Below are 9,186 nucleotides of genomic sequence, written 5' to 3' on the forward strand. Positions count from 1 at the left end.
GTGTCCCATTAATCAACTTAATTTGAATAATTCAGGCGGCACATTTGTCACAAATACTTCCAAATTACAATCTCAAATCCTTCCTTACAGTATGCATCAAAAACACGATCTAATTACATCCAAATGAAAGAGGAAGAAAAAAACAGCGAGAAGATTAGAAAAGGGATTTTTCATTTCTTTGATTACAAATCTCAAACTTGTATAAATCATTCTAAGGTACAAGTAGCGAACTAGAAAAAACCTCAACAGCCTTTCGGCAGACAAAAGGTTGTACATGTATATTTATGAAACCGGGGGTGTGTGTGTGTGTGTGTGGGGGGGGGGGTAATTATTGTAATAATTGCACTGTAGATCGAGTCAGACTGACACTGGATACGGAATTAAAGTTGTCGACAACTCGGCGCCCCATGCGTTGATTATTTTTTAGGATGTTAGGGCGTCGTCCATTATTTTGTGATTTACGATGTTGAATAAGTATGACTCTTAAGACGAGCTTAAAAAGGCTAGAATACAACGATTTAGAAACTGGTGATGCTAGCTTAACCTCCTTGAGTCAAGATAATGTACATACTGTTTGCAGAAACTACTGTTACTGGTATGTATAAGTCTTTGAATCAATGTGCAACAGTTGTACTATAGTCTTGGCAAAACTGTTGCTACTGGTCTATATGCCTACTGTCTTTGGATCAACTTACGGTATTAACATTGGTAATTTTAGCAAAACTGTTGCTACTGGTATGCTTACTGTCTTTGAATCAATATAAGGTACAACATTGGTAATGTTGGCAACACTGCTGCTACTGGTATGCTTACTGTCTTTGAATCAATATAAGGTACAACATTGGTAATGTTGGCAACACTGCTGCTACTGGTATGCTTACTGTCTTTGAATCAAGATAAGGTACAACATTTGTAATGTTGGCAACACTGCTGCTACTGGTATGCTTACTGTCTTTGAATCAAGATAAGGTACATCATTGGTAATGTTGGCAACACTGCTGCTACTGGTATGCTTACTGTCTTTGAATCAATATAAAGTACATCATTGGTCTTGTTGGCAAAACTGCTGCTACTGGTATGCTTACTGTCTTTGAATCAAGATAAGGTACAACATTGTTAATGTTGGCGAAACTGCTGCTACTGGTATGCTTACTGTCTTTGAGTCAATATAAGGTACAACATTGGTAATGGCGGCAAAACTGCTGCTACTGGTATGCTTACTGTCTTTGAATCAAGATAAGGTACAACATTGGTATTGTTGGCAAAACTGTTACTACTGGTATATGCTTACTGTCTTTGAATCAAGGTAATGACAACATTGGTTTTGTTAGCTAAAATGTTGATACTGGTATGCTAACTGTCTTTGAATCAAGATAAGGTACATCACTGGTATTGTAGGCAAAACTGCTGCTACAGTCTTTGAAACAAGATATTGCACCCCACTTAGGGGGAATGTGTGTCAGTTTAGGGTTACCCTTTCGCGATTAATTGTATTTTGAAGTCTGGACAATACGGGAATAACGATCTGATAATGATGAAAGATACGGCAGAACTTTATTAGGTGGCAAAACATTTAGTTTTATATTTACTCCTTTGTTTGAACAATTAATGAAGAAGCTCTTTCCTGAAGCTTTTTTTTTTTTGCACCAACTATTTTATTGCATGGACGTGATGAGATATATGGATTTGCCTCTGCAATAATGTGTTTTGCGGTAAATGCTGATCGTTGTTCGAGGCAATAGCTTTACGAAAGCCAAACGGCTCGATGGGCAATTTCTAAATCTTTAGTCTTCCATAAACGGTAGATTTGAGTTTTATCCGCACAGCCAAGTAAACATGAAAAATCGATATTAGTTTTGATATTTTGAACTTTCGTATTTCTGAGCGTTAAGGTAAGGGAACTCAAGGCCAGCCCCTTATTGGACATTAAATATTAACTTCATCTTTTTCTTCACTCCTTGATTCAATTTTTGTGCTGAGTTGGGTCTTGGTTAGGGTTTTGGTTTGATGTTAGATGTTGGGGAAGGTTTGATTAAGGTTGGCGAGTTTGGCTTTGGTACTAATAGAGTAACATGGTATGATATAGCTCCCTCTTTACGAAAAAAAAACAAAAAACGAACAAACAAACAAACAAACAAACAAACAAACAAACAAACAAACAAACAAACAAACAAACAAACAAACAAACAAACAAACAAACAAACAAACAAACAAACAAACAAACAAACAAACAAACAAACAAACAAACAAACAAACAAACAAACAAACAAACAAACAAACAAACAAACAAACAAACAAACAAACAAACAAACAAACAAACAAACAAACAAACAAACAAACAAACAAACAAACAAACAAACAAACAAACAAACAAACAAACGAACAAACAAACAAACAAGCACACAAACAAACAAACAAACAAACAAACAAACAAAACAAAAAAACAAAAAAACATCAGAACCACTGCGGTCAAACCTCATTTAAAGATAAATATTTCCATCTTTCCAAGTTTACACTTCAAGAAAAAGAAAGAAAAAAAACACCAACGAGTTCTCATGTTCAGTAATATCCCCATCAATAAGAGTCAAAAGGTCTTGGGTTACCTCCAAGGAAAGGCCTCGACAACCCCACTCCTTCCACTCCTCCTCTCTCAGGCCTCGGCACTACATCAGAAAGGTTATGGAATTATAATGGCCTAATCTGAAAGTCAGGGTATTAATTTTGATTAACCTTGATTTTTATTCAGTTCAGTTGAAGACGAAGAGGAAGCTTTGAGAGAATGCAAATTATTGTCTTGGATGTTTTTTTTATTTATAAGATGGATTGTAAATAACAATAGACGTCTTCGGGACTTAGAGGAGACAGCCCGGGGCAAAATGAGTTTATTTCCCCGCAGAATTGAGGATGAAACATTATAACTCTCGAGTTTTTGACTGTTTTTAAACATTGCATAAAACATGAATTTGTACCCACTGAAAAGTGTTGGGTTACAAACACACATATGAATGAACTATAGTATTAAAAGGCAATGGTAATTACTCAAAATAATTGCTAGCATAACAACTTTACTTGGTATAAAGGGCAATGGAGAGCTGTTGATAGTACGATGTGAAAACGGCTCCCTCTGAAGTAACGTAGTTTTTGATTACAGACTTCAGTTGAAGCCTTTTTTTAGGCATCTTTTTCTGGAAGCACACGAAACTAATGCCACGAGGGTGTTTTTGGTTTAATTATTCTCTAACAAATTCGATGACCAAAGGTTTATTTTATGCATACTTTATTTACAATTTTATTTATTTTAATTCTTCGGGCAAAAACAAAACAAAACAAAACAAAACAATATAACAAGCACAGGCCGTCCAGGGAAGGGCAAAAGTAAAAAAAAAAAACTTTCATCAAACAAGATGTGCCCTCCCACACCTAGCTCAAAAAAAGTACACATTCAAATACTATACATTAAACAAATTGGAGTGAAAATTTAAACAAAATATGGCATATTTGTTTTGGGATACACCAAGTGAGAATATTAAAGTTGTCCAGTGAAGGTACATAAGACATAGCCTCTCCCACCTGAATCCCCATCAATATCCCAGGATTAAAGACATTGGACACTATTGGTAATTGTCAAAGACCAGTCTTCTCACTTGGTGTATCTCAACATATGCATAAAATAACTACCCTGTGAAAATTTGAGCTCAATCGGTCTTCGAAGCTGCGAGATAATAATGACAGAAAAAACACCCTTGTCACACGAAGTTGTGTGATTTCAGATGCTTGATTTCGAGACCTCACATTCTAAATCTGAGGTCTCGAAATCAAATTCGTGGAAAATTACTTCTTTCTCGAAAACAACGTCAATCAGAGGAAGCTGTTACCCACAATTTTGTATACTACCATTACTCGTAACCAAGAAAGGTTTTATGATAATAATTATTTTGGGTAAATACCAAAGTGTCCATGCCTTTAGGTATACATGAGTTCCAAATGGCTCTAAAGGTCGGATATGGTTTACCTTTCTCTCGCCCAACAACTTTGCATCAAAATTGGGACCTGCAGACACATTTACAGCAAATCATTTTAGATTTATCCTAAGTTGACTAAACTGCCCACACATGATGTAGTAAGTTACACACTACTAAAGGTTTTTGGTCATTCGATTTGATGGGGAAACATAAATACATCAGGACGTTTGAAAGGGTGAAGGTTGAATATTTAAAAAATCCACGAGTTATTAAAAAACGTCAATCATTTCTATTTATTGAGGCAATAGCCGTGATAAGGTCGTTTGATTTCACGGAGTATAAAGCTATACACAAACATTGATATGAAAAATATTATTTCATGTTCTATAGTTACGTTTGTTTGATGAGATATTAACTAAGTTTTGAAGCTGTAAAGATTCAACGCGGTATAAAACAGTTACTGATGTTGTATAATTAAAAAAAAATATCTAACAAGAGTAACTATCATGCCATATCGTTTTTGTAATATTTGCATTTCTAAAAAATAAAAAATAAACTAATCTTAAACTTAATATTGTCTCAAGAATCGTTTTAATTGAACCGTCATCACACCCACCGTTTTAAACAAATATGAATATTTATTAGATCAAATTTTGAGATTATGTTTTTTACAAACATTATTCGATTCTTCATGGTGAAAAAAGCCTACTTGATAAAACATGATTCATGTTCGAACAACACTTCCATTATACTGAATATCATTTTATATCCCTAAAGGAAACCCACCTAATACTTGAGAATTTATGTAGACCCCTACCTATACACTAAGAATACGGTCCATTACCACCTACTTAAAAAAAATGCGTCTTTTGAGCCTCTTTTTAAACCAGAAACGAATGCTTTATTGATTCAACAAACTCGAAGTTTTTGTTTGTGGTGGGGGCTGGAACTGAGTAGGCGCCCGGGGCGCACGAAGCGAGTCCACGGCTTGTCTCAACCGTTGCCGTCGGGTGGACCACTTTACACTACACTCTTTTCGTGCCTAGCTCGTCCTTTTTCACTTCAGTTTTTATGTATGTAATGTGAGTCTCTATTTGATGGGGGACAGTTACAAAATAAGAAGAGCAGAGAAATGTAAGCTTGTACTTCTGGCGTTTGTTATACACAGAATCGCCAGCGGGAGGAGGGTGCCACAAGATGACAAAACACTTTAAGATCTTATTGCGAGGCGATGGGTTTGGTAATGGAATGTACACGCGCAGAGGGGTAGGGGAAACAAATCTTGCAAATGGACAAGACATTTTATCTTGTTGAGAAATAAAACCGTATAGAACAAATGTTTGACAAACCTATTAAAATGGGGGGCCACGTTCTTAACGATAACAACGTCTTACAATTACATGTTTTTGTCGAATCAGTGTTTGCACAACCAATTTCCATCTACCATTTGATCCAAACATGGGCATCATGTTCGCAAAGATTATATAAGCTGATATCTTATCGCTAGATGCAATAACACCATATTTATATTTAATCTCTCTCTTAAAATATTAGTAAGCTTGACAAAATCGTCCCACAAACAACTTCTATTATAGCGCTCATCAAATGCGCTTTACATGAGTGACACGGTTGGGTCCGTTTAAAACACAGATAGTCCCAACTTAGGACTAGTCCCAAGACCATTTAGGAGTTATTAAAAACTTAAGCTAAGCCCAAAGTTAGGACGAGTAACTCGTACTAACTTGAGAAAAGTCTTCTCTTTGTGAAATACATCCAAGGTCTACGGGCCACAAAACAGCCCTGTGCTGCCGTGGCGCCCCAGTCGTCTTTTCATAAACAATATTAACCTCTACCCTCCCAAGTGTCCATGTAATACCCCTGGGTGAAGAGCAGCAATTATACTAAAGACATCTTCCCACGGACCACAAAAGTGTCATGACCATACTCCAATGACTAAACCTCCAGAATAGTTGAAAAAAAAAAAAAAAAATGTAATTATTTGTTTTACAAGTTCCCAGTGACATTTGAACTCCTTTGTGCCCTCACTTAGGATCTGGTTTATTAGGATGTCCCTAATCCCCGTTCCTATCAAAACATTATTTCCAGAAATTAAACCGCGGTTAATTTACTTCTACTAATCAAACGATCCGCACCAAATAATGTTCACAACAATAACCGCACCTGCTAACATTTTAAACCTGACCTTGACAAGTAAGCATTATTAAATATCTGTTCTTTTTTACCCCTAAGACCAGCCGAATGGGCGCGGGAGTAATGACCAGCTTCATAGTTTGTTTAATAACTACAAAGTGTGTGGATCAAGTCCGCTTATTGTTAAAATTATAATACCATGAAATGCGCTGAACATTTGGTAATTACTCAAAATAGTTTGTTTTGAGACCTCAGAATTAGATTTTGAGGTCTCGAAATCAAGCATTTGAAAGCACACAACTTGTGCAACAAGGACGTTTCTTCTTCCACTATTCTCTCGCAACATCGACGACCAACCGAATTCAAATTTCACAGGCTTGTTATTTTATGTATATGTTGAGAAACCAAGTGAGATGACTGGTCTTTGACAAAGACCAATAGTGTCCAGTGCCTTTAGGCATCACTCTTTTATAATCTTTAGTGAATTCAGGGTGGGTAAACTCGGAGGTTGACAAAATAGTATCGGATGGTAGATTAGTCTGTTTTGACCCATTTAATGTGCACAAAGAAATATTGCCATGTGTGGCAAAACTTACCTTTGTATTAGCCTATTAGAAGTGAGCCAATGTGTAAATTGTCAGCTTCAATCTTTAGTCTGTAAGTCCACGGAACATCTATTTATCGGTTCAGACCATAAGAACAAGAATTGTGCCCCCCCCCCCCCCAAACACAGTTATTTACCCGTAATGCAGTCTGCAATGGTTCCACAGCTTAATCGCATCCGTTCGTTTTGTAATCCAGACGGAAGGGTCAACCTTTTTCAGGGTTAGGTAAACACAAAAGTGTGACTGTCGCGTGCCCTTTCTTTCAATTCCAAGCTGAATGAATTATCAGCTTCAATAGAAATGTAAAGGAAATTTAACATAACAAAGAAAGTACTTTCTACAAAGCCGCAACGCCCACAGTGCTCAGTCTGTACCAAGGGACGAAGGCCACGATGTCAGTGTCCTGCCAGTAAACTCAATACAGGACAATGGTGGTATTTTTATTTTTTATTTTTTTTTTGGGGGGGGGTTTAAAATTTGACATCGATTGAAACAGAACAAAAAGATTCGAAATATTTGTGTTCATCTATTAGTTAGAAAAAAAACAGATGAAGAGCATGCCATAATCGGAAGTGTTAAAATCTCAATAAAACAGTTATGGAAATTAAATTAATATAACAAATGAGATGAACAAACGAAGAGCGGTATACTTAGACAAATTTTACGAATTTACATTTTAATATCGCTTTTTTCTTCTAAAACAATTTCGATATTCTATTTTAAAGAATGTCTTCGTATAACTGTTGACATTGTTCATAGATCAATTGAAGTATATGGTACAAACTTCTTACAATATATTTTTTAGTCCGGTTTAAAAAATAAATTCAAATCATATTCTATAGTAGTAAGCAGTGCGGTGAAACTATAGTTTTTGTCGTTTTGTATATTGAGGAGTTTAAATAAAATTCCTCCTCAAGACAAAATAAATAAAAAATAAATAAAAATGCGTTGACGCAGTGACACAGAATAGCTACAGCAGGTCTATAAATTATTTCCCCCGTGTTTTCCGTTTTTTTTTATGGGAATCAATAGACTTTACTTTCGACAAAAATAATTTGATTTTCTAGTATACACTTTTAGAACACTCAAGAAAGGAATTACTTTTGAGCGCGAGAATTAACCTGGAAGGCATGGAGTCGCGAACAGGATAACAAAATTAGCTTTTTAGCTTTTTCAATTGTCAATAAAAGAAAATCTAAAATCAGCACGGACTTGTTCACCATTAACTGGGTTGGCATTGAGGCGCTGTGGGAAAACACTGCCAAGTTATGTTTTTCATAACTTTACAATTTATCGGCAAAAAGTATGTGAAAAGAGGGGAAAATGGTAACCAGTCAACACTCATAAAAAAAAAAAATTCACATGATTTTTGTACTTGCAAATTTCTTATTTACTCATAGTTCCTTCCTAAAAATATAGCAACAATGATGAGCGGAAATGTCTGGAAAGTAATCCAGAAAACAGAGGTAAAATTATAACAAATCAAAGTTATAAGAAATGAGATAAAAACATACGATGGTTGGTATTACTAACAATTTTTTGAAACAACCGAAATTATTTGTATCACTTCAAATTGTCTACGATCACTGTGAACCATATGGAGATAATTTATGAGTTTAGAACTAAAGAGTCGTTAATGCAATTTGCTCGACTTCCTACAATTGCTTTTGCAAATGTTTTACTTCCTGACATCTCATTGGAGTTTATTGCTCAATATTGGTCTCGAAATTTGTTTGGCAGCAAGATACATTAATTAAACGAAGAATTGTGAGTTATGAAATTGAAGCGAACATGTAACACCCTCTTTATCACTTCAGACATGAAATTTAAATACATGACCTTAAAGTTAAAAAAAAAAAAAAAATTATATTTAGCTACAACAAAAATAAAAAAGAAATGCAAATGTTCAGAAGAAGATCAAAGCATACTGATCGAACCGTCGAGTTGAAACCTACGATTCTTTACAGAACTAGACTACCCCATCTCGACATAAAATGTTGTCATTACATTGTGTTAACGCAAACCTTACTGTACCATAACAAAATCCATTACCTTTGATGAAGAATCTTCTTACGTCAGAACACAATCAAGACAAGCCTCAGGTCTTCTTCTTCGTCACACGAGATGGCTTCAAGTTTCAACGCAACTTTTCGTCCTCTTCCTTTAAACAAAACCGATTCCGTCGTCTTAAAATTATCACACTCTGAGGAAATTTGTCAAGGGGTAACAACTTTTATACCCGCTACGGCCGCCTACAATCCCTCGTAATTTCATACGTCCAAATTGCGATGTGCGTCAATTCATGAATAAAACATGAGCGCCGCGCGCGGTGGTAATGGCTTGTACTCGACCAATCGCAAAGTGTGCGCGTCAACTCATGAATAAAACATGAGCACTTTTTACGGGTAACAGACTGTGCTTGACCAATGCACGTCGAGGGTGAAATATTAGCCTATTGTGGGCGTGTG

The 9,186-nt window shown here is 35.8% G+C and overlaps 1 protein-coding gene across 4 annotated transcripts in view; it reads right to left on the minus strand.

Moving 5' to 3' along the window:
• Positions 1-8,942, minus strand: part of LOC117305111 — a 31,255-nt gene extending 22,313 nt beyond the window's left edge. For 2 of the 4 annotated variants that reach the window (XM_033789861.1, XM_033789859.1), the window contains exon 1: positions 8,771-8,941. The gene's annotated coding sequence lies outside the window, so the exon portion shown is untranslated. Of the gene's footprint in view, positions 1-8,770 lie in introns of all 4 variants that reach the window. The other 2 variants (XM_033789862.1, XM_033789860.1) reach the window with 2 other exon arrangements.
• Positions 8,943-9,186: the final 244 nt, after the last annotated feature.

The sequence above is a fragment of the Asterias rubens genome, chromosome 22 (genome assembly GCF_902459465.1).
Source record: "Asterias rubens chromosome 22, eAstRub1.3, whole genome shotgun sequence".
In the NCBI taxonomy this organism is placed as follows: Eukaryota; Metazoa; Echinodermata; class Asteroidea; order Forcipulatida; family Asteriidae; genus Asterias; species Asterias rubens.